Source organism: Neomonachus schauinslandi, chromosome 3, assembly GCF_002201575.2.
Source record: "Neomonachus schauinslandi chromosome 3, ASM220157v2, whole genome shotgun sequence".
Classification (NCBI taxonomy): Eukaryota; Metazoa; Chordata; class Mammalia; order Carnivora; family Phocidae; genus Neomonachus; species Neomonachus schauinslandi.
The window spans coordinates 115,632,121-115,658,365 of NC_058405.1; the positions used below are offsets into that span (position 1 = coordinate 115,632,121).

The following is a 26,245-nucleotide window of genomic DNA, read 5'->3' on the forward strand; positions in this document are numbered from 1 at the left end:
ACGACTGCACAACGTCTGATTAGGAACATGGGGGGACCTCCGCACCCCATGTGCCTTCGTTGCAACCTCGAGACGCTAAGACATCTTGAATGGCTCACTTACTGTCATCCGTTGTTGAATCACTTTGCTGAATCGTCAGTTCGTAAAGTCACTATGACTCATCCGTGGTTCAGGAGGAAAGTTTATATCTTCATATCCCAAATGCACTCATTTTGAATCTTTAAGAAAGGAGATAGATTTACAAACAGGGAGTTTAGGTTTGCCTTTCAAAGGTAAGTTACATGTATTTCTCATTTTAGCTCTCTCCCTCTGATGTATTTAAAAAGAACATCACTACAGAGAGCAAGCTTGAAGGGCACTGTCAAAATGTCCTCAAAAGCCAGGGAGTTGAAATTGATGTCCTTTTCTCTGAAATAGCCAGATAAATCCTCCCATTAGCCTAAAAATCCCTGCTCAGCAACCTTGACTCAGCTTGCACCTGGCTGAGGTGACAGAGCGGACCCAGTAACCTTAAAGAAACAGGGATATATTTGCCATTGCTACTGTGAACTTTGCCGTGACCTTGGGAAAGTTACTGAGCTTCTCCAAGAGTCAGTTTCCTCATGTGAAATATGGAGACTATAATAGTACTTAGGGTACAGATTCACTGCTAGCATTAAATTAGATAATACTTTTCATGGTTTCTGACACATGGTAAATACTCAAAGAAAGGTTAGCTATCATGATTGTTCCTAACATCATTAACATCATCTTCATCATGAACTTTACTAGAAAGTGCTACTGTACTTACACTTGTGAGCATAGCAAAATGTATAGAGTTGGTCACCTGAAACTATGTGGTAGACCTGAAACTAATGTAACATATGTTAACTACTCAAATTAAAAAAAATTTGAATTGCTACTACAAAGAGTATTTAAAGATAGAATGGATTGCCAGCCTGGAGATGCCATATTCTTAGCAGCAAAGCAGCAAAAATATTCCATAGTCATCAGTGTTTTCCTTACTGTGCCTTGGGTATCATCCTGGCTGGCACAGGGTCCATGAGAAGCTGAATAAAAGCACTCCTTAGGATTAATTACATTTTCCAGACACTTCTCTTAAGTGGTCTACAGGCTGGCAGCATAGGCCTCACCTGGAAGCTGATTAGAAAATCAGGTATGAGGCAGCAGCCCCACTTTTGTTTCAGTGCTTAGGGCATGTGTGTTGAGGCAAAGGTGAGGGGAGTTGTTAAATTTGCTCCCAGTTTATTTTTTAAGCAAACGTTAAAGATATTAATGCTTAAATGCTTCAAATGCTCCAGCCTCCCCACCTCAGCCAAACATTCTCATGAATTTGGCATATTCTAGGTGCTCTTCGGCAGTAAAAGCATAATCAAGGCTATTTTTTCTAAAGGTATATGATGAGCCAAAGTACATGGGTATCTTACTATAGAGGAAGCTGTACTTTAGATAAACAAAAGCATTGCTGTGTTGTGGACTTCAGAAAGTCAGCATAACATCTCTCCAACATCTAGCACAGTGTCTGATGTACACTAGATGCCCCAAATATAATTTATAGATTGATTTAAAATCTATAGGGTTTCCTAGTTTCTAAAAGATTATATCCAAACAATTTATTCTGGAATCCTATACTTACCACAATCTGGTTCTTCTTCAAATAGGAGATACACACACACACACACACACACACGAAAAATACTACATAACTGTACCTTGAAATTCTCTCTCATGTAAAACAAGTCTAAAGATAAGCAGCCTTGGGCTAGTATGCAGCTTCCAAGCATTATTAATGACCCAGCCTCCTCTTTTTCTTCTCTATAAACTTTAACACATGATACCCATTCTCAAGTCATCCTCCCGGTCTAAGATGGCTGCTAGATCTCCAGCCATCTCATCTGCATTCCAAATCACAGGAAGAAAGGGGGAATACAATCCTGCACCTTCCCAGAGTCCCCCAGAACTTTTCTGCTTATATTTCATTGGCCAGAACTCATCCACAGACCTCAAACTGCAAAAAAGGTTGGAACATGTAATCTTTAATTCTGAGCAGCAAGAAGCTCGGCTAAAAATCAGGGTTAGGTTACTAAGAAGGAAGAAAAGAAAAGATATTTGGGTAGGCAACTATCAGTGTCTGCCAACACCTTGAACCCCTTCCAGCTGAAACTACTGTCCACTTGCTTTTACTGGTCCTGCTTTTTAGAGGCTCATCTGCTCACTGTCTCAAAAACATGGCACTTGTGAGCCCTTACTTATCATGTCCTTCTGACTTGGAGCAGTTCCCACCTCCTCTTCAGTGCACTGAGGTCTCCTCCTTCAAGATTCCTGTCAGGGGACGCCTGGATGGCTCAGTTAAGCATCTGCCTTTGGCTCAGGTCATGATCCCAGGGTCCTGGGATTGAGTCTGGCATCAGCCTCCTTGCTCAGCGGGGAGCCTGCTTCTCCCTCTGCCTGCTGCTTCCCCTGCTTGTGCTCTCTCTCTGACAAACAAACAGATAAATAAAATCTTAAAAAAAAAAAAATAAAAGACTCCTGTCAGTGCTCTCCACATCCACAAAGCAACTGATCCCATTTTCAACCGAAATCCACAAAATGCTACTCCCTCTGTGTTTTACCTTGTTTTTTAAAATTTACATCTTACCTCTATAATGACGATAAGCCTGTTGGGCAGAAGGCTGATTTTGTTATTTGTGTTTGTTTTTTAATTTTTTTTTATTTTACATATGCTCCATGCCCAGTGTGAGGCTTGAACTCACAACCTTGAGATCAAGAGTCGCATGCTCTACTGAGTGAGCCACTCAGGCACCCCAAAGCTGATTTTGCTTTTCACCAAGTTCCTGGCATAATAAGTTCCTCACTTATTGTGAATATTCAATACATATTTGTTTCTGTTATCAGTGACAACACTGATATCAGTATCTGTTATGGTTCCAACTTGTCAAACTCCCTCTGCTCCAATGAATGGAGTCATGAAATCCTACCATCTCCCTAACTCTCTTCAGTGTACAAAGTCTAACAAATGTGATTCAGGGAGTGGCAAAATCTATATAAAGTTCACAAAGGTGGGGTGCCTGGGTGGCTCAGTCGTTAAGCAACTGCCTTCGAATCAGATCACGATCCCAGAGTCCTGCGATCGAGCCCCACATCGGGCTCCCTGCTCGGCGGGAAGCCTGCTTCTCCCTCTCCCACTCCCCTTGCTTGTGTTCCCTCTCTCGCTGTGTCTCTCTCTGTCAAATAAATAAATAAAATCTTTTAAAAAAAAATTCACAAAGGACATTTCAAATAATGTTTATATGCCCTATTTATGGATGAAGTTAAGGGCTCCTGGATAGTTTCTGGTCTCTATTTAACTTTGTAAAGGTTAATGGAACTCTTAAAATGAGAGACCAGAAAAGGCTTTAGGGATCATCTAAAGAAATCTAACCCTCCCATTATGCAGATGGGCAGACTGACATAAACTAAGGCTAGAAATAAAATGTCTTGGCCAGAGTAGAGCCAGAACTAGGAGGCTGTTCTCCAGAAACACTCTGGGTCCCTTACTGCTATACTGTACCAGCATGTCAGAAGATCTTCGCTCTCTTCGCTAGCCTCTCCCCCAGTCAGTGGCCCAGTGGAGGAAGGCCAGGTCTGAAGAATTTTCATGCTAACCTAATCCAGACTTTTGAAGTCCTTAATTTAGAAATGGGTACCCCAAATCTTTGGCTTAGCCACCCCTTTCAGCCTTCAGCCTGGCCTCTATGAAGCATTCCCAAGATCTAAGCAAACAAGCCATTTCATTGCCATGTCATGGTTACAGTTTACAGTTTGTTGTTTTGTGTTTTCTCAGATCTAGTCCATGGACTAAATAGAGAGGTGACCTCAAACAGTTGGGCAAACACAGCTGTCGGAAGCCACCGTGTGCACTCTGGGAAAGCGGTTGGTTCTCCTCCAGTAACACTCAAGAGCGGGCTCTCATGGAAAGGTCATTGGCCACCAAATAGCAAGCTCACTCTGGGCGCCTGAAACATGACAGTTGTTTGGAGTCTACTAGTGCTGGTTTCACTCAAGGGTTTGTTTTTTGAGGCACCCAACTATTATTATGACTACCACCATTTTCTATTTATTGAGTGTCATGGTGTAAACAGAACAGGGGGGAAGTAGAAAGCAAACACACTACATGTGTGCTGGGAAGGGGGATACACTGTGTTCTGACTGATCAACAGGTGATCCCACAACAGCCTGTGGAGGCCTCACACATTACACAAACCTCTTCCTCATTTCCCACTTGTACCAGGGAGGGTGCTGGGACTTTCAAGGGCAGAAGTGTGTGTGTGTGTGTGTGTGTGTGTGTGTGTTGGGAATGGGGGATATTGGCCATAGCCCAAGCTATGTCTCCAACCTCTTTTCTTTCCAGAGGGCCACATGGGTTTAAATCACAGCCAAGGAAAAAAAACTCCCCTATAATAAATGCAAGAAACCACAGACCATGAAAGGGACTAAAAAATGCTCATTCTGAAAGACTCCAAAAAATAACTCCAAACAAACTTTCTAGCACCATGGACTTCATTGAGAATTGGAAGGAACTCTAGTACCTTCTAATCCAATCTCCCTGTCCTCCACATAACATTCCTGTCAGATAAATGTTGGTGCCTGCTTGAACCATTTCAGAGTCTGGGATTCCTCAGTATTGTGAGGCAGGTTTATTAGCAATGCCCTGCTTTGGATCTGTAATTGTTCAATAGGAAATCTTTGAGTGGCAAGAGCTCAGTCTAGACTAAGAAAAGAATCAAATTCTGCAGGGTCTTGTAACTTAATACTGTCAACAAAGTCAAAAGAAAATAAATTGGTTAAAAAAAAGGTGCAATACTTTTAAGTCTGGGGTTAATTTCCCTAATATACAAAAAGCACTCATATAGCAATTTGAAAAAGAAATTCAATAAAAAAATTAGAAAAGGCCATGAATAGACAGTTCAAAGGAAAAAATATATATAAAGGACCAAGAAACAAATGAAAGGAGTTTATAATCTCACACATAGTTAAGGAAACACAAATTGAAGCAATAAAACGCCATTTTTCAATGCTTGTCTAACGTTAAATCATTTGATAATACCCAGCTTATGGGAAAACAGGCACTCTCATGCTTTTTGAAGAGCAATTTAGTTATGTCTATCAAACTTTAAAATGAACACACCCTTTGAAATTTAGGTTACAGATAAACTTTTATGAGTACATAGAAACATCTTCATCAATATTTGTAATTCAGCAATGTTTGCAATAGAGGAAAGGAAATAATTTAGATGCCCATCAATAAGAAACTGGGATAATAAATTAAGGTATATCTGACATGGAATACTTACAGCCGTTAAACCAAATGAGGTAGATCTATATGGATGAATATAAAAAGATATCTAAGATCCATTAAGTGAAAAACACTAGGTGTAGAAATGGGAGAGTGTGTGTGTATACATGCTTATATATTCATAGAAATTTCTGCAAGAAGACACAAACTATTAGCAGTGATTACCATTTATTTAAAATTTAAAATATGCAAAGGCAATACTCTATTTCATCTACAGATACATACATATACAGCAAGTAGAAAACATGCAAGGAACTGAGACATAATAATATAAGTTTACCGGAAAAAGTGGAATGAAATTGGTGAGGCACCCAAAAGAATCTTTAAGTGTATTTTAATGTCTTATTTCATTAAGAATGTATCTGTAATGTTCTTTAGGAATATTTGAAGGGGGGTAAAAAATAAAAAGACTCATTTGACTATACACCTGTTAACCTTGATAAAAATCTCTTAAAATAATCCGATACAATAATGACTCATTTTATTTTAATGTGAAAGCCTGTAGTGAATAGGGATTAACATTTCCTTAGAGAAATTGGATCTGCTTGGTAGAACATTCTTGTACTAATCTTTCTTGTTTACCAGATTTTTCTATTAATACAGCCTGAAAGGAACAGTTGTGCTTTCATGCCGTGTTTCTGTTTGTTGTCAAATAGCAGCTGATATTTTATCAAGTTAGCAGCATTCTACTAGTGCTGAGGAAATCGTCCTGAGAACCCCTTACCTTCCTTACCCCTGCTTTGGAAATCTCTCACCAAAAGTACTGTACCTTTTGTAAGTAATGGATCTCCAACAAAATTATTACTGGCAGATGTTCTTTGAAACTTGTGGGCAAGGGTCTTCATTTTCTGGAGAAGTCAAAATGTTAAAGTTGCTCACTCTGAGCTGTGGGCTGGATTCTTGTATCTGCAGTGTGGAATTCTCCCTTAAATATTCTAAACTCACCCTGCTGACAGATACTCCACTGATGCTTCTGGGAACTCTCCATGCAAAATGAGTCAGGATTCACCACTCAGATTGCTTCTGAAGAGCAAAGAGATGGGCTTGGTGGCTTGGCAGTAATCGCCCTTTTGTCCTTCTGAACAGACAGGAGACAAGGCATCGAGCAATGAAACAGAATCATTAGTCAAATATGGGTGGGAGACAGGTTTTTGCTTTGGATACCAGAGTAAGCGGCTTATCTCTTTGCACTACTCACATTTTACTCTTATAGTATCAAAACTGAGTTTTAAATGGTTTAAATAGTTTTAATGGGATTTTTTTCCAGAGCACTGTGCCACGGATACGATGGTGAATATGACTGAGTGGCTCACATCTAAAAGTTACTTTTTAGGGGACAGTTTCCTACCCAAAAACCTGGGTAAAACTCTTTTCAGTAGACAGCCTGGTTATCTAGTTCCAACATCCTAACTGGAAGCATGCTGGCCACAAATTAGTGGAAGGAATTTTATAGAAGAAAATAAAATCCACATTACATTTCTGCCACCAACTAATCCCAGGAACAGTATGTTTCTTCAAGATCTCTGATGGCACCTGGATGGATTCCATTTTGAGATACTCTGCTGGCGGAGGCCTTCCCAGCAAAGCCTGCTGCCCACGCTCTCCTCCCACTCATGCAACAAGCCTGTTGCTCTTTTGCTGTCCTCTGCTCTCCATGGGTATCTAGAAGGCAAAGGCTTTTGCACAGATGTCTACCTCACTCTGGGTCCGTTGTCTTACTCATTCATCCAGGGCACTCATGGTCTCCCTGCTGTTCCAGACCTTAGTAGGTGAGTGAGCCTCATCCTGCTGATTTGGCCAGTGGGCACAGCTCTTTCCCACAGCTCTTAAAATAGGCCTTTCTTCCTCTGAAGCTCTGCATCATTTTTATCCAACAGCTACCATATATTAGGTGACAGCATACACCAGACCTGCATGGTCCATACAGGACCAATAGCCACATTTGGCTACTAAGCACTTGAAATATGGCCAGTTCAAATGGAGATGTGCTATAAGTGTAAAAATACGCAACAGGGCGCCTGGGTGGCTCAGTTGGTTAAGCGACTGCCTTCGGCTCAGGTCATGATCCTGGAGTCCCTGGATCGAGTCCCGCATCGGGCTCCCTGCTCCGCAGGGAGTCTGCTTCTCCCTCTGACCCTCCCCCTCTCATGTGCTCTCTCTCATTCTCTCTCTCTCAAATAAATAAAATCTTTGGAAAAAAAAATACGCAACAGATTCTGAAGACTTAGTATGAAAAAATGTAAAATATCTCATTAATAATTTTTATATTGATTACATGTTGCAATGATAAGATTTTGCATATACTGGGTAAATAAAATACTTTGTTAATTTTACTGTTTCTTTTTACATGCTCTCACGTGACTACTACACAATTTAAAGTTATAGTTGTGGCTCACATTATATTTCTATTGGATGGTGTTACTCTGGATATGTGTTCATTCATTCATCCTTTAAATGTTTATTGAGTGCTTACTAGGGTTCAGGTACTAAACCAGGTGCAAGGTGTATGGTGGGGTTTATAAAATAATCAAAGCCTTTGCCCTCATGGAGACAGTAAATAAAAAAGCAAAAAGATGAATAATCGCAAAACCAGATAAAGTGTCATGAAGAAACAGGCAGCGTGTTGCAAAATAACCAGGGTCAGAGGGTGAGATCTATTTATCTAGAGTGAGCAGGAAAGGTCCCACCAAAAAGATGACATTGGTGTTGGGATCTGAAAGTGGGATGAGCCAGACACGTGCAGAACAGGAGGAGGAGGACTTCAGGAAGAAAGAAGAGCAAGTTCACACCCTGAGGGTCCTAGAGCACTGTTAGTGAAGGGGGCCACTGGGTATCATGTGAAGCTGCTCGTGGGAGCAGAGGAAGAGGATGCAGACCTCACAGGTCAAAGTAAGGAGCAGTGACTTTAGTCAAGGTAGAATTAGGAAGCCAGTGAAAAGATTGAAGAAGGGTGGTGACTTCATCCATTTTGCCTCAAATATGTTCTGGCAATTGTATGAAGAATGGATTGGAAGGGACACCAGAGGATCCAGAGAAGCTAGTTGAGGGCTAGAGATGGCAGGAGCTCATACAAAGCGGGGACAGGAGAGAGTACATTTCACTTGTCCCTAAGTCCTCCCGCTTTCTGGGATCACAGGAATACAGAGACAATAAAATACAAATATATTAACAACTAGAAGAGTCTAGCTTCCTCCTTAATATTTCTGAGGAGTGTGGGAGAGGAAGTTACTTTCTCCTGGTGGTTCCTCTCACCACTTTCTTCTGCTCCCTGCTCTAGAACTTGATTGTCTATTGCCGCCCCGTGGGCTACCCCAGCTTGCCCCAAACATGACCTTCCCTTGATTCCCCAAAGCAGTGCTAATACAAGTCTAAGGAAGCTGTAAAGCTTTGCCACAGACACGGGAAAGGGTACCAAAAAGCTGGAGCACCAAAGAAAAAGCAAGCTTCACTTCATCATCCACTCTGCCTGGTACGAAAGAGCACTCTGGACTGGTTCCCCCATCTCTTTTTCCTCTAGTTCCAGGGGACAAACTCCTTTTCTCGGGTTTCAGGGAGCAAATTTTAAAGTCCCATCACTTCATTACTTAGAGCAGGTTACCTTTACTACCCACTTTATCTCAACCTCTCCCATCCATATGGGTGCACAGCTTTGCCTCTCCGAAGTAAACGGCCCAACAACATCCGTTCCTCATCAAAAGGATACATTTTCCTCTGCCAAAGGATACATTTTCCTCTACCCTTTCATGCAGGAGTATCTGAAATTAGGTTCTTAAATCACATTTTCTTTCCTCCATGATTGTATGACCTTATCGAATCCTCATATGAAGTAGACGTTACTCCCATTTGTGAATGAAAGCAAAGCTACAAGAGGTGGCTGAGAGAATAATCTGTTCCAAATCATACAACCAGTAAGGGATGAAGATTCAAAATTGAATCCAACTGGAATGCTGGCTGGCCACCACCAGCCTCCGACTCTCCTACAGAGACAAGGTCTAAAGGAAAGGTCATTTTTCTCCACACAGCATCACTATCTACTTCTTTCCTTTTTGGAAATCCACTTTTCACCTAGATGACTAGAGATTCAATAGAGAACCAATTTTGTGGAATCTGTATGGCCAAAAATACATTCCAATTTAGTGCCATTTTTCCTCCTAAGAATAAAGTGGTGGTTGTTTTTCCTCTCAAGGACAAATTCTGTGTGTCCAGGAGCTCCTAAATCATTCAAATTGATTCTATTTAACTTTAAATAAAAAGCGATCATTGCCTATGGAAACCCCAGGTGAAATTATGCCAGATCGCTATTTCTTGAATTCTTTTTTTTTTTTTTTAGGATTTTTATTGATTACTTTTTTTTTATTTTATTTTTTTTATTCTTATGTTAATCCCCATACATTACATCATTAGTTTTAGATGAAGTGTTCCATGATTCATTGTTTGTGCATAACACCCAGTGCTCCATGCAGAATGTGCCCTCCTCAATACCCATCACCAGGCTAACCCATCCTCCCACCCCCCTCCCCTCTAGAACCCTGTTTGTTTTTCAGAGTCCATCGTCTCTCATGGTTCGTCTACCCCTCCGACTTGAATTCTAAGTGAGCTTAAGAAGAGAAGGGTCACAGTTCTGAGTACTTCCTCCAATTAAGCAAGGCTATCTTTGAATCTTAATGGGAAATAGAAAGCAAAAACACTAGCGAAGATTGTGGTGGTGGTGACAGTAGTAAGGAGGTATAATATCAACATTTACCATTATTTTATGGCATGTACTATACCAACCACTTTATGTGTACTGACTCATTCCTTATATCAACTCAATTAAGTTGTTGCTATTATTATCCCCATTTTACTCAGTTTCTGAGAAGAAATTAAGTCTCAGAGAAATAACTCAACTTGCCCAAGTGTACAGAGTCTGTACTTTCTATTCTAAAAACATGTGGACTGGGGCGTCTGTCTGGCTCGCTGGTGGAGCATGGACTCTTGATCTGGGGGTCATGAGTTCGAGCCCCACGTTGGGTGTAGAGATTACTTAAAAAAAAAAAAAAAAACCAAGGGACGCCTGGGTGGCTCAGTTGGTTAAGTGTCTGCCTTTGGCTCAGGTCATGATCTCAGGGTCCTGGGATCGAGTCCCACATCGGGCTCCCTGCTCTGCAGGGAGCCTGCTTCTCCCTTTGCCTGCTGCTCCCCCTGCTTGTGCTCTCTCTGTCTCTCTCTCTCTGACAAATAAGTAAATAAAATCTTAAAAAAAAAATGTGTGGACTTCTGAGGCTCTATAGTAAGACAAGCTGCGCAGGAACCTGTGTGAAGGTCAATCCCCAGTCTCTTTCAGATCATAGGGCATCTAGAAAAGACAAACATCAATTGGATGTTATTAAGAGTTGATGCATGAACCAGATGCCCATCACACCTCCTGATACATCAATTAAGGCAAAAATTAAGTTGTATTTGTGTTGTACCATTTATTCATTGATGTTTTATTTAACTTATTACAATTCAATGAATTTTTTTTTCTTTCTGATGCTTTTCATTATCACAGAACACACTACCTGCACTGTGTACAAAGAGGAAATGAGAGGTGGAGTGAGAGAGGTCAAAATGGGAAAGCCTGCATGGTCATTTCACTTATTCTCTTTCTTCTTGTCCTTCTCATTCATAGCCAGGATCATCATGAGCTTTCTGAAGAGGGTAATGAAATCTAAGAAGAGGTCAACGCAGTGCCAGATATAATTCTTATCTCCATTTTCAGCCTTTTCAATAATGAGTTGAGTATCAAAAAGGACAAAGCCACACATGACCACCAGCCCCACATACAGGTTTGCCTGGAAAAGCCAAATGGATCCAAAGAAAATGTTCCCCAGGGAAGACAAGAGCATCAGGCTCATGGCTGACATCAAGACACCTCCCAGAAAGAGGTAGCTCCAGCGCCTGGCATACAGGGTGCTCAGGGTGAAGCAGGTGAAGATCATTGCTGTGCCCATGAAGGTGGTGGGAAGAATGTTGGGGTTGATGGCAATGCACAGCTCCAGCGCAGGGCCTAGGCCAACTCCTGTAAGGAAAGCAAATCCAGCAAGAAGTCCCAGTCTTTTTTGCTCAGTTTCATGGCTATGAGGTGTTGTCATCAGCCAAATCATCAACCCCAGGGAGCCCAAGGCAGAGAGCAGGCCAGCCTGAAGGAAATGAGTGACCACGTGGACATAGGCCCCTGTGGCCGCCACAAACATACAGAGGGCAAAACTGGCATATAGACCTTCTTCAGGTGCTGCTGTGTCGAGGGGGTTATGTGGGAAAATTTTAAGAGTGCATCGAAGTTGATCTTTTGATCAAATATGTTCATGAGGCTAGAGGCTGTGGGACACAGCCTCTGCTGTTCTTACTGACCTCCCAGGAGCCTACACAGCTCTTCTAACACCGGATGTGCTTCTCCAATTGAATGAATTTGATTGATTCATTTACTCATTTATTCATTCATTAACCGACATATGCCAGGTAGCACAAGGCACAGAGGATACAAAGATGAATAAGAGACTGTACTTCAAGTCCACCGTCTTCAAGTAGTTTGGAGCCTAGAAGGGGATGACATGCTTGGCAAGGTGAGACATATTTCCCTCCCTGCCCTCTCAAGCCTGGTACTTCCAAGACTGTGGTAAGAGAAGGGGTCCTTCTGTACTGTGACAGAGACAGATGTTCTTGGCATAAGAAAAATGATGTTCTCAGCAGGTATACAACCATCCCAGTTTGTTTTTCAAATGTTCTTTACTCAGGTCAGCCCCAGGGGATGGCTTCCTTTCGCTTCCTCCTTTAGGATCAGAAACTGTTTTCCCATATCTAAAAAGAGATGTGTGGGGAGCAGAAAATGGCCACTGATACTTGAGGCTACAACACAAGACACAACTGCATTGAAACCCTGAGGGATGGAGAGGCCACGAAGCTCCAGCAGGAAGGGGAGTTAAAAGGGAGAGACCAACCAAGATGGAATAGATGACTGGAAAGAGCGCACACACTATGCTAGGTGTTGGGGGTGGCTAAGGGGTCTCAGAGAAAGATTCTGTACCTGTAAGGGTTTCATGTTCAGCAAAATCATGTTGTCCATCTTGTTGAATTAATGGTGCTTATTTGGATGGTACTGAATTTAGTTTTTAAATTTTTATTTGTACATGTATTTTGGTTTAAATGTATAAATAATAAACATTTATAAAAATATACTTGATTTAAATGTGTACTATTACATGGAATTTTAATAAAAACACTATTGTTCATTGAGTTATTTGATTTTCTATTTTTAAATTTAAGGCATAATTTATATACAGAAAAGTTTCCCCTCTTTAGTGTAGAGCTCTGTGAATTCTGACAAATGCATATAGTCATGTGGCCATCACTACCATCAAAATATACAAGTTTCATCATTCCAGAAACATCCCCCATGCCACTTTTTGGTTAACCCCTCCTGTGACCCTAGCTAGTTCCTTATGTGTTTTGTCCCTATAATTGTGCATTTGCAAAAATGTCATATTAATGGAATTTGAACATTATGTAGCCTTTTAGAAAATATCTTTCTTGAGGTATAATTGACATATAATGCATAGCATATACTAAAGGGCACACATTTGATGAGTTCTGACATATGTATTGTACACTCATGAAACCGTCATCCCTATAAAAATGACTATATCTGAGGAGGGGGGAAAAGATGGTGGAGTAGGGGACCCTCTTCCAACCGGTCCCTGGAATTGAGCTGGATATCTACCATACCACTCTGAATACCCACGAAATCAGCCTGAGATGTAAGAAGACAGATCTGGATCTCTACAAACAGAGTATCGCAGGTGGTTGGTTTCAAGGTACGAAGCGGGGAGCTGTGATTCCGCGGGCAGATATTGGAGGATAAATGGCAGCAGGAGGGAGCCTGGCTGTGGGGATCCTACACCGCAGGTGAGCGATAGCCTCCCACGCTGGGGACGGGGCACAGTCTCGCAGACTGGTAGCAGTGGGGAAAGGACTTTAGGGCAGCCCCCCAGACTGAAACCCAGACTTGGGGGGTGGGGGGGAGGCTGGCGGTTTTAGAACCACAAAGGGCAGAGACATGCCCCGACCTGGAGGTGAGCACTTGGAGTGCTGCTGAGGGGCACACAACCCAGGATGCTGCAGTGTATAGCAGCACAAACAGAAACAGAGATAGTGTGGCCTGGAGAGCTCACTGAAGAACAGACTGCAATCTCTCCGCTCTGAGGCGGAGAGTTGGAAACGATCTCTTCTGTTCTGACTCTCAGAAGAGACGTGGAAAGCCTCCAGGGAAAGCCGCCAGAGAACAAAAGCCCCCCAAAACCGGTTTTCACTGAGCCCATCCCTCCCCAGAGGGGGGCAGGGCAACTCTCCCCAAACAGGGGTGCCTGAGTAACAGTGCGGCAGGCCCCTCCCCAAGAAGACAGGCTGGGAGAGCAAGAGACCAGCAACCCTAAGGTCCCTAGAAAACAGGTGCATCTTGCTTGGGTTGTGGTCAATAATTTGGATTCTGTACATTCCCTCAACCACCCCTCAACAGAATGACTAGGAGGAGGAACCCCCCAAATAGGAAAGACTCAGACACTATGACTTATGCCACAGATTTACAAATGGATTCAGATATAACCAAGATGTCGGAGATGGAATTCAGGCTAGCAATTGTGAAGGCAATAGCTAGAATGGAGAAATCAATTAATGGCAACATAGAGTCTCTAAGGGCAGAAATAAAAGAAGAATTGGCAGAACTTAAAAATGCTATCAATGAGATCCAATCTAATCTAAATAATCTAATAGCTATGGCAAGAGAGGCAGAAGAACGAATTAGTGACCTAGAAGACCATTTAATAGACAAAAAGGGAAAAGAGGAGGCCAGGGAAAAACAACTCAGAATTCATGAAAATAGAATCAGAGAAATAAGTGACACCATGAAACGTCCCAATGTCAGAATGATTGGAATCCCTGAGGGGGTGGAGAGAGAGAGAGGACTAGAAGATATATTTGAGCAAATGGTAGCTGAGAACTTCCCTAATCTGGGGAATGAAACAAACATTCATGCCCTAGAGGCAGAGAGGACCCTTCCCAAGATCAAGGAAAACAGGCCAACACTTGGCATGTAATAGTAAAACTCGCAAATCTTAGAGCCAAGGAAACCATCTTAAGGGCAGTTAGGGGGAAGAGATTCCTTACGTACAGAGGGAGGAACATCAGAATAACGTCAGACCTATCCACAGAGACCTGGCAAGCCAGAAAGGCCTGGCAAGACATATTCAGGGTACTAAATGAGAAGAACATGCAGCCAAGAATACTTTGTCTGGCAAGACTGTCATTTAGAATGGATGGAGAGATGCAGAGCTTCCACGACCGGCAGAAACTGAAAGAATATGTGACCACTAAGCCAGCCCTGCAAGAAATATTAAGGGGGGTTCTATAAAAGGAAAAAGACCCAAGAGTGATCTACAACAGAAATTTACAGGGACAATCTATAAAAACAACGTCTTCACAGGCAACATGATGACAATTAATTCATATCTTTCAATAATCACCCTCAATGTGAACGGCCTAAATGCTCCCATAAAACGGCACAGGGTTGCAGATTGGATAAAAAGACAGGACCCATCCATATGCTGTCTAGAAGAGACTCATTTTGAACCTAAAGATACATCCAGACTGAAAGTGAAGGGATGGAGATCCATCTTCCATGCCAGTGGACCTCAAAAGAAAGCTGGGGTAGCAATTCTTATATCAGACAAATCAGATTTTAAACTAAAGACTGTAGTTAGAGACACAGAAGGACACTATATCATTCTTAAAGGGTTTACCCAACAAGATCTAACAATTGTAAATATCTACGCCCCCAACATGGGAGCAGCCATCTACATAAGCCAACTGTTAATCAAAATGAAGAGTCATAGTGATAATGATACATTAATTGTAGGAGACCTCAAAACTCCACTCTCAGCAATAGTCAGATCATCTAAGCAGAAAATCAACAAAGAAACAAGAGCTTTGAATGACACAGTGGACCAGATGGACCTCATAGATATATACAGAACATTCCACCCTAAAACAACAGAATACTCATTCTTCTCAAGCGCACATGGAACTTTCTCCAGAATAGACCAAGTACTAGATCACAAATCAGGTCTCAACCAATACCAAAAGACTGAGATTATTCCCCTGCATATTCTCAGACCATAATGCTTTAAAACTGGAACTCAGCTCAGGAATTCAGCTGGATAGGGATCAAACCATTCTGAACACCTACAAACTCAACAGGAGAGCGAAGAAAAGAAGAGCAACAACTGTCTGAACAGAAAAGCGACCACTTTCTGGAAGGTAGGACGTGCGGAGAAGTGAATCTGAGGCGATATTCGGGAGGATAGATGGCGGGGGAGGGGCCTCCGTCGCCCGCTTCTGGCAAGTGATAGAGCAACGGAGCACAAAATCAGAACTTTTATAAGTCTGCTCTGCTGAGGGATGTCACTCCGGTGGCTGAGCAGGGGGTGGAACCCTCGTGGGACAGTGTGGTCTCAGGACCCTCGGGGTCACAGAAAGACCGGGGGTGCCTGAGTGCAGCAGAGCTCCCAAGTATTGGAGTAGGGAAGCCGGCTGCAGAGACGGAGCCCAGGCGCGGGCTCTCAGCTCGGGGTTGCCATAAACCATGATCCGCAGCACAGTCAGGCCCCTGCTCCTCCAGCAGGGACCCAACAAGTGGCAGATCCGGGGAGACTCACCTTCTTCCCCTGGGAGGAGAGGTGCGGGAGCGCACCGCAGGGATCTGCTGGGTTTGGAGACTCCACACGGGGTTGGGTGCCAGAGATAGAAATGTGCGGTCACAGGCCGGGTGAGCACGGAGTGCGGCCGGAGACCGGGGAGACGGGAGTGACTGACTACTTTTCTCTGGGGGCTCACTGAGGAGCGGGGCCCAAGTTCTCGGCTCCTCCGAGGCGGAGATTGGGAGGCCACCATTTTCACTCTCTGCCTTCAAAGCTGTATGGAAAGCTTGCAGGGAACAAAAGTTCCTGAGAGCAAACCCGAGCAGATTACTTAGCCCGGACCGGGCAAGGGCGGGACAATTCCGCCTCCGGCAAAGACTTTTGGAAACCACGGCAACAGGCCCCTCCCCCAGAAGATCAGCGAGAACAGCCAGCCAAGACCAAGTTTACTGATCAACGAGAATGGCAGAACTCCAGCACTAGGGGAATAATGCACATAGAATTCATGGCTTTTTTACCATGATTCTTTAGTCTTTCAAAGTTAATTTTTTTTTGAATTTTTCTTTTACCCTTTTCCAACCAACATCTTATCAATCCCTTTTTTAAAAAAAAAATTTTTATTTTTCATTTTTAGAGTCATATTCTATCCCTTCATAGTAGTTACCCGTATTTTTGGCATATATATATATATATATAAGTTGTTCTCTCTTTAAAATTTTGAGATAGTTTCTTCTAACAGATCAAAATATACCCTAAATCTCTAGTGTATGGTTTTTTCCTACGCCCCTGCCTGATCACATTCTCTCCTTTTTTTTCTTTCTTTCTTTTTTTTAAATCCTCTTCTTTCTTTTTTCAAACAATTTCTTATCAATTCCTTTTATACAATTTTTTATACTTTCCATCTTTACAGTCATATTCCATCCCTTCATCAGATCAACCCTTATTTTTGTACATATATAAGTTTTTCTTTCTTTAAAATTTTGGGAGGCACTTTCCTCTAACAGACCAAAATACACCCAAAATCTAGTGTGTGGCACTGATCTATATACCAGCCTGATCATATTTGATCACATTCTGTTTTTTTTGTTTTGTTTTTGTTTGTTTTTATCTTTATCTTTTTCTTTTTCTTTTTTCTCTCTTTCCCTTTCTTTTCCCACTGCTTCAGGTCTTTTCTGATTTGTTTAGAGTATATTTTCTGGGGACGTTGTTACCCTGTTAGCATTTTGTTCTCTCATTAATCTATTCTCCTCTGGACAAAATGACAAGTGAGAAAAAAATCACCTCAACAAAAAGAACAAGAGGTAGTACTGATTGCCAAGGACCTACTCAATACGGACATTAGTACGATGTCAGATCTAGAGTTCAGAATCATCACTTTAAAGATACTAGCTGGGCTTGAAAAAAGCTTGGAATTTATTAGAGAAACCCTTTCTGGAGAAGTAAAAGAACTAAAATCTAACCAAGTAGAAATCAAAAAGGCTATTAATGAGGTGCAATCAAATATGGGGGCGCTAACTGCTAGGATAAATGAGGCAGAAGAGAGAATCAGTGATATAGAAGCCCAAATGATGGAAAATAAAGAAGCTGAGAAAAAGAGAGATAAACAACTACTGGATTACGAGGGCAGAATTCGAGAGATAAGTGATACCATAAGACAAAACAACATTAGAAAAATTGGGATCCCAGAAGAAGAAGAAAGAGAGAGGGGGGCAGAAGGTATAATGGAGCAAATTATAGCAGAGAACTTCCCTAATTTGGGGAAGGAAACAGGCATCAAAATCCAGGAAGCACAGAGAACCCCTCTCAAAATCAATAAAAATAGGTCAACACCCTGACATCTAATAGTAAAACTTACGAGTCTCAGAGACAAAGAGAAAATCTTGAAAGCAGCTCGGGAGAAGAGATACGTAACCTACAATGGTAGAAACATTAGATTGGCAACAGACCTATCCACAGAGACCTGGCAGGCCAGAAAGGACTGGCAGGATATATTGAGAACACTAAATGAGAAAAATATGCAGCCAAGAATACTATATCCAGCTAGGCTGTCATTGAAAATAGAAGGAGAGATAAAAAGCTTCCAGGACAAACAAAAACTAAAGGAATTTGCAAACACAAAGCCAGCCCTACAAGAAATCTTGAAAGGGGTCCTCTAAGCAAAGAGAGAGCCTAAAAGCAACATAGACCAGAAAGGAACACAGACAATATACAGTAAGAGTCACCTTACAGGCAATACAATGGCACTAAATTCCTATCTTTCAATAGTTACCCTGAATGTAAATGGGCTAAATACCCCAATCAAAAGACACAAGGTATCAGATTGGATAAAAAAAAATAAGACCCATCGATACGCTGTCTGCAAGAGACTCATTTTAGACCCAAAGACACCCCCAGATTGAAAGTGAGGGGGTGGAAAACAATTTACCATGCTAATGGACACCAAAAGAAAGCTGGGGTGGGAATCCTTATATCAGACAAATTAGATTTTAAACCAAAGACTGTAATAAGAGATGAGGAAGGACACTATATCCTACTTAAAGGGTCTATCCAACAAGAAGATCTAACAATTGTAAATATCTATGCCCCTAACATGGGAGCAGCCAATTATATAAGGCAATTAATAACAAAAGCAAAGAAACACATCAACAACAATACAATAATCGTGGGGGACTTTAACACCCCCCTCACTGAAATGGACAGATCGTCTAAGCAAAAGATCAACAGGAAATAAAGACTTTAAATGACACACTGGACCAAATGGACTTCACAGACATATTCAGAACATTCCATCCCAAAGCAACGGAATACACATTCTTCTCTAGTGCCCATGGAACATTCTCCAGAATCGATCACATCCTAGGTCATAAATCAGGTCTCAACCGGTACCAAAAGATGGGGATCATTCCCTGCCTATTTTCAGACCACAATGCTTTGAAACTAGAACTCAATCACAAGAGGAAAGTCGGAAAGAACTCAAATACATGGAGGCTAAAGAGCATCCTACTAAAGAATGAATGGGTCAACCAGGAATTTAAAGAAGAATTAAAAAAATTCATGGAAACAAATGAAAATGAAAACACAACTATTCAAAATCTTTGGGATGCAGCAAAGGCAGTCCTAAGAGGAAAATATATAGCAATACAAGCCTTTCTCAAGAAACAAGAAAGGTCTCAAGTACACAACCTACCCCTACACCTAAAGGAGCTGGAGAAAGAACAGCAAATAAAGCCTAAACCCAGCAGGAGAAGAGAAATAATAAAGATCAGAGCAGAAATCAATGAAATAGAAACTAAAAGAACAGTAGAACAGATCAACGAAACTAGGAGCTGGTTCTTTGAAAGAATTAACAATATTGATAAACCCCTGGCCAGAACTTATGAAAAAGAAAAGAGAAATGACCCCAATCAATAAAATCATGAATGAAAGAGGAGAGATCATAACCAACACCAAAGAAATACAAACAATTATAAGAATATATTATGAGCAACTCTATGCCAGCAAATTAGATAACCTGGAAGAAATGGATACATTCCTAGAGATGTATCAACTACCAAAACTGAACCAGGAAGAAATAGAAAACCTGAACAGACCTATAACCACTAAGGAGATTGAAGCGGTCATCAAAAATCTCCCAACAAACAAAAGCCCAGGGCCAGTGGCTTCCCAGGGGAATTCTACCAAACATTTAAAGAAGAATTAATACCTATCTTTCTGAAACTGTTCCAAAAAATAGAAATGGAAGGAAAACTTCCAAACTCGTTTTATGAGGCCACCATTACCTTGATCCCAAAACCAGACAAAGACTCCATCAAAAAGGAGAACTACAGACCAATATCCCTGATGAACATAGATGCAAAAATTCTCACCAAAATACTAGCCAATAGGATCCAACAGTCCATTAAAAGGATTATTCACCACGACCAAGTGGGATTTATCCCTGGGCTGTAAGTTGGTTCAACATCCGCAAATCAATCAATGTGATACAATACATTAACAAAAGAAAGAACAAGAATCATATGATCCTCTCAATAGATGCAGAAAAAGCATTTGACAAAGTACAGCATCCTTTCTTGATCAAAACTCTTCAGAGTATAGGCATAGAGGGTACATACCTCAATATCATAAAAGCCATCTATGAAAAACCTACAGCGAATATCATTCTCAATGGGGAAAAACTGAGAGCTTTCCCCCTAAGGTCAGGAACATGGCAGGGATGTCCACTATCACCACTGCTATTTAACATAGTATTAGAAGTCCTAGCCACAGCAATCAGACAACAAAAAGAAATAAAAGGCATCCAAATCGGCAAAGAAAAAGTCAAACTCTCACTCTTTGCAGATGATGTGATACTTTATATGGAAAGCCCCAAAGACTCCACCCCAAAACTGCTAGAACTCATACAGGAATTCAGTAAAGTGGCAGGATATAAAATCAATGCACAGAAGTCAGTGGCATTCCTATACACCAACAACAAGACAGAAGAAAGAGAAATTAAGGAGTCGATCCCATTTACAATTGCACCCAAAACCATAAGATACCTAGGCATAAATCTAACCAAAGAGGCAAAGGATCTGTACTCAGAAAACTATAAAATACTCATGAAAGAAATTGAGGAAGACACAAAGAAATGGAAAAACGTTCCATGCTCCTGGATTGGAAGAACAAATATTGTGAAGATGTCAATGCTACCTAGAGCAATCTACACATTCAATGCAATCCCTATCAAAATACCATCCACTTTTTTCAAAGAAATGGAACAAATAATCCTAAAATTTGTATGGAACCAGAAAAGACCCCGAATAGCCAGAGGAATGTTGAAAAAGAAAAGCAAAGCTGGCAGCATCACAGTTCTGGATTTCCAGCTCTATTACAAAGCTGTCATCATCAAGACAGTATGGTACTGGCACAAAAACAGACACATAGATCAATGGAACAGAATAGAGAGCCCAGAAATGGACCCTCAACTCTATGGTCAACTAATATTTGACAAAGCAGGAAAGAATGTCCAGTGGAAAAAAGACAGTCTCTTCAACAAATGGTGTTGGGAAAATTGGACAGCCACATGCAGAAGAATGAAAATTGGACCATTTCCTTACACCACACAGAAAAATAGACTCCAAATGGTTGAAAGACCTCACTGTGAGACAGGAGTCCATCAAAATCCTAAAGGAGAATACAGGCAGCAACCTCTTCGACCAGGGCCGCAGCAACTTCTTCCTAGAAACATCGCCAAAGGCAAGGGAAGTAAGGGCAAAAATAAACTACTGGGACTTCATCAGGATAAAAAGCTTTTGCACAGCAAAGGAAACAGTCAACAAAACCAAAAGACAGAATGGGAGAAGATATTTGCAAATGACATATCAGATAAAGGGCTAGTATCCAAAATCTATAAAGAACTTATCAAACTCAACACCCAAAGAACGAAGAATCCAATCAAGAAATGGGCAGAAGACATGAACAGACATTTTTCCAAAGAAGACATCCAAATGGCCAACAGACACATGAAAAAGTGCTCAACATCGCTCGGCATCAGGGAAATCCAAATCAAAACCTCAATGAGATACCACCTCACACCAGTCAGAATGGCTAAAATTAACAAGTCAGGAAATGACAGATGTTGGCGGGGATGCGGAGAAAGGGGAACCCTCCTACACTGTTGGTGGGAATGTAAGCTGGTGCAGCCACTCTGGAAAACAGTATGGAGGGTCCTCAAAAAGTTGAAAATAGAGCTACCATATGATCCAGCAATTGCACTACTGGGTATTTACCCCAAAGATACAAAAGTAGGGATCCGAAAGGGTATGTGCACCCCGATGTTTATAGCAGCAATGTCCACAATAGCCAAACTGTGGAAAGAGCCAAGATGTCCATCGACAGATGAATGGATAAAGAAGATATATATATATACACACACACACAATGGAATATTATGCAGCCATCAAAAGGAATGAGATCTTGCCATTTGCAATGATGTGGATGGAACTGGAGGGTATTATGCTGAGCGAAATAAGTCAAATAGAGAAAGACATGTATCATATGACCTCACTGATATGAGGAATTCTTAATCTCAGGAAACAAACTGAGGGTTGCTGGAGTGGGGGGTGGGGTGGGAGGGATGGGGTGACTGGGTGATAGACACTGGGGAGGGTATGTGCTCTGGTAAGTGCTGTGAATTGTGCAAGACTGTTGAATCTCAGATCTGTACCTCTGAAACAAATAATGCAATATATGTTAAGGAAAAAAAAAAGAAGAAGATAGCAGGAGGGGAAGAATGAAGGGGGGGAAATCGGAGGGGTAGACAAACCATGAGAGACGATGGACTCTGAAAAATAAAGTGAGGGTTCTAGAGGGGAGGGGGGTGGGAGGATGGGTTAGCCTGGTGATGGGTATTGAGGAGGGCACCTTCTGCATGGAGCACTGGGTGTTATGCACAAACAATGAATCATGGAACACTACATTTAAAACTAATGAGGTAATGTATGGGGATTAACATAACAATAAAAAAATTTAAAAAAAGATTAGAAACAGCTAAAAAAAAAAAACGAACTCAATCACAAGAAAAAATTTGGCAGAAATTCAAAAACTTGGAAGCTAAAGATCACTCTGCTCAAGAATGTTTGGGTCAACCAGGAAATCAAAGAAGAACTTAAACAATTCATAGAAACTAATGAGAATGAAAACACATCAGTCCAAAACCTATGGGATACTGCAAAGGCGGTCCTAAGGGGGAAATACATAGCCAACCAAGCCTCATTAAAAATATAGAAAAATTCCGAATTCACCAACTAACTCTACACCTTAAAGAACTAGAGAAAAAGCAACGCTGCCTAAGCCATGCATTAGAAGAGGAATAATTAAGATGAGAGCAGAGATCAATGAATTAAAAACCAGAAACAGTGTAGATCAGATCAATGAAACTAGAAGCTGGTTCTTTGAAATAATTGATAAGATCGATAAACCACTGGCCAGACTTATCCAAAAGAAAAGAGAAAGGACCCAAATTAATAAAATTATGAATGAAAGGGGAGAGATCACGACTAACACCAAGGAAATAGAAACAATTATTAGAAATTATTATCAACAACTATATGCCAATAAGCTGAGCAACCTGGATGAATTGGATGCCTTCCTGGAAACCTATAAACTCCCAAGACTGAAACAGGAAGAAATTGACAACCTGAATAGGCCAATAACCAGTAACGAGATTGAAGCAGTGATCAAAAACCTCCCAAAAGAGTCCAGGGCCTGATGGATTCCCTGAGGAATTCTACCAAACATTCAAAGAAGAAATAATACCTATTATCCTGAAGCTGTTTCAAAAAATAGAAACAGAAGGAAAGCTTCCATACTCATTCTATGAGGCCAGCATTACCTTAATCCCCAAACCAGGCAAAGACCCCATCAAAAAGGAGAATTTCAGACCGATATCCCTGATGAATATGGATTCCAAAATCCTCAACAAAATCCTAGCTAATAGGATCCAACAATACATTAAAAGGATCATCCACCATGACCAAGTGGGATTTATCCCTGGGATGCAAGGTTGTTCAAAATTCACAAATCAATCAATGCAATAGAACACTTTAATAAGAGGGGAGAGAAGAACCATATGGTCCTCTCAGTTGATGCAGAAAAAGCACTTGACAAAATACAGCATTCTTTCCTGATTAAAACTCTTCAGAGTATAGGGATAGAGGGAACATTCCTCAAGTTCATAAAATCCACCTATGAAAAACCCACAGCGAATTATCATCCTCAATGGGGAAAAGCTGAGAGCCTTTCCCTTAAGATCAGGAACACGTCAAGTATGCCCACTCTCGCCACTATTGTTCAACATACTACTAGAAGTCCTAGCAACAGCAATCAGACAACAAAAAGAAATAAAAGGTATTCAAATTGGCAAAGAAGAAGTCAAACTCTCTCTTTTCGCAGATGACATGATACTTTATGTGGAAAACCCAAAAGACTCCACCCCCAAATTACTAGAACTCATTCAGCAATTCAGTAATGTGGCAGGATACAAAATCAATGCACAGAAACCAGTTGCTTTCTTATACACTAACAATGCAACTGTAGAAAGAGAAATTAGAGAAACGATTCCATTTACAATAGCACCAAAAACCGTAAGATACCTCAGAATAAACCTAACCAAAGAGGTAAAGGATCTACACTCTAGGAACTACAGAACACTCATGAAAGAAATTGAAGAAGACACAAAAAGATGGAAAAACATTCCATGTTCATGGATTGGAAGAATAAATATTGTTAAAATGTCTATGTTACCCAGAGCAATCTATACCTTCAATACCATCCCGATCAAAATTCCAATGACATTTTTCAAAGTGCTGGAACAAACAATCCTAAAATTTGTATGGAATCAGAAAAGATCCCGAATTGCCAAGGAAATGTTGAAAAAGAAAAACAAAGCTGGGGCATCATGTTGCCCGATTTCAAGCTATATTACAAAGCCGTGATCACCAAGACAGCATGGTACTGACACAAAAACGACATACAGACTAATGGAACAGAATAGAGAGCCCAGATATGGACCCTCAACTCTATGGTCAACTAATCTTTGACAAAGCAGGAAAAAATATGCAATGGAAAAAAGACAGTCTCTTCAATAAATGGTGATGGGAAAATTGGACAGCTACATGCAGAAGAATGAAACTCGACCATTCTCTAACACCATACAAAGAGATAAATTCAAAATGGATGAAAGACCTCAATGTGAGACAGGAATCCACCCAAATCTTTGACATCGGCCACAGCAACTTCTTTCAAAATACATCTCCAAAGGCTAGTGAAACAAAAGCAAAAATGAACTTTTGGGACTTCATCAAGATAAAAAGCTTCTGCACAGCAAAGGAAACAGTCAACAAAACAAAGAGGCAACCCACAGAATGGGAGAATATATTTGCAATTGACACTACAGATAAAGGGCTGGTATCCAAGATCTATAAAGAACTTCTCAAACTCAACACCCAAAAAACAAATAATCAAGTCAAAAAATGGGCAGAAGACATGAACAGACACTTCTCCAAAGAAGACATACAAATGGCTAACAGACACATGAAAAAATGTTCATCATCATTAGCCATCAGGGAAATTCAAATCAAAACCACATTGAGATACCAACTTATACCAGTTAGAATGGCAAAAATTGACAAGGCAAGAAACAACAAATGTTGGAGAGTTTGTGGAGAAAGGGGAACCCTCTTACACTCTTCGTGGGAATGCAAGGTGGTACAGCCACTTTGGAAAACAGTGTAGAGGTGTCTCAGAAAATTAAAAATAGAGCTACCCTATGACCCAGCAATTGCACTCCTGGGTATTTACCCCAAAGACACAGATGTAGTGAAAAGAAGGGCCATATGCACCCCAATGTTCATAGCAGCAATGTCCACAATAGCCAAACTGTGGAAAGAGCCAAGGTGCCCTTCAACAGATGAATGGATAAAGAAGATGTGGTCCATATATACAATGGAATATTAGTCAGCCTTCGGAAAGAATGAATACCCAACTTTTACATCAACATGGATGGGACTGGAGGAGATTATGCTAAGTGAAATAAGTCAAGCAGAGAAAGTCAATTATCAGATGGTTTCACTTATTTGTGGAACATAAGGAATAGCATGGAGGACATTAGGAGAAGCAAGGGAAAAATGAAGGGGGGGAAATCGGAGGGAGAGATGAACCATGAGAGACTCTGGACTCTGAGAAACAAACTGAGGGTGTTAGAGGGGAGGTGGGTGGGAGGATGGGTTAGCCTGGTGATGGGTATTAAGGAGGGCACGTACTGCATGGAGCACTGTGTGTTATATGAAAACAGTGAATCGTGGATCACTACATCAAAAACTGATCTATTGTATGGTGACTAACATAATAAAATAAAAATAAAATAAATAAAATAAAATAAAATAAAATAAAATAAAATGAATATATCCATCATCCCATGATGGTCCCTCATGCCACTTTATAATTCCACCTCATACTACCCCCCGTCTCACCCCCTGGGGCCTAGGCAGCTACTGACCTACAGTTTCTTTTTCTTTTCTTTTTTTTTTTTTTAATATTTTATTTGTTTATTCGTGAGAGACAGAGAGGCAGAGGCAGAGGGAGAAGCAGGCTCCCTGCTTTCAGGGAGCCTGATGCGGGACTCGATCCCTGGACCCTGGGATCATGACCTGAGCTGAGGCAG

General features: G+C 41.1%; 1 pseudogene; it reads right to left on the reverse strand.

The window, feature by feature from the left end:
- Positions 1-10,863: 10,863 nt before the first annotated feature.
- On the reverse strand, positions 10,864-11,787 carry LOC110592177 (annotated as a pseudogene).
- Between the last annotated feature and the right edge of the window lie 14,458 nt (positions 11,788-26,245).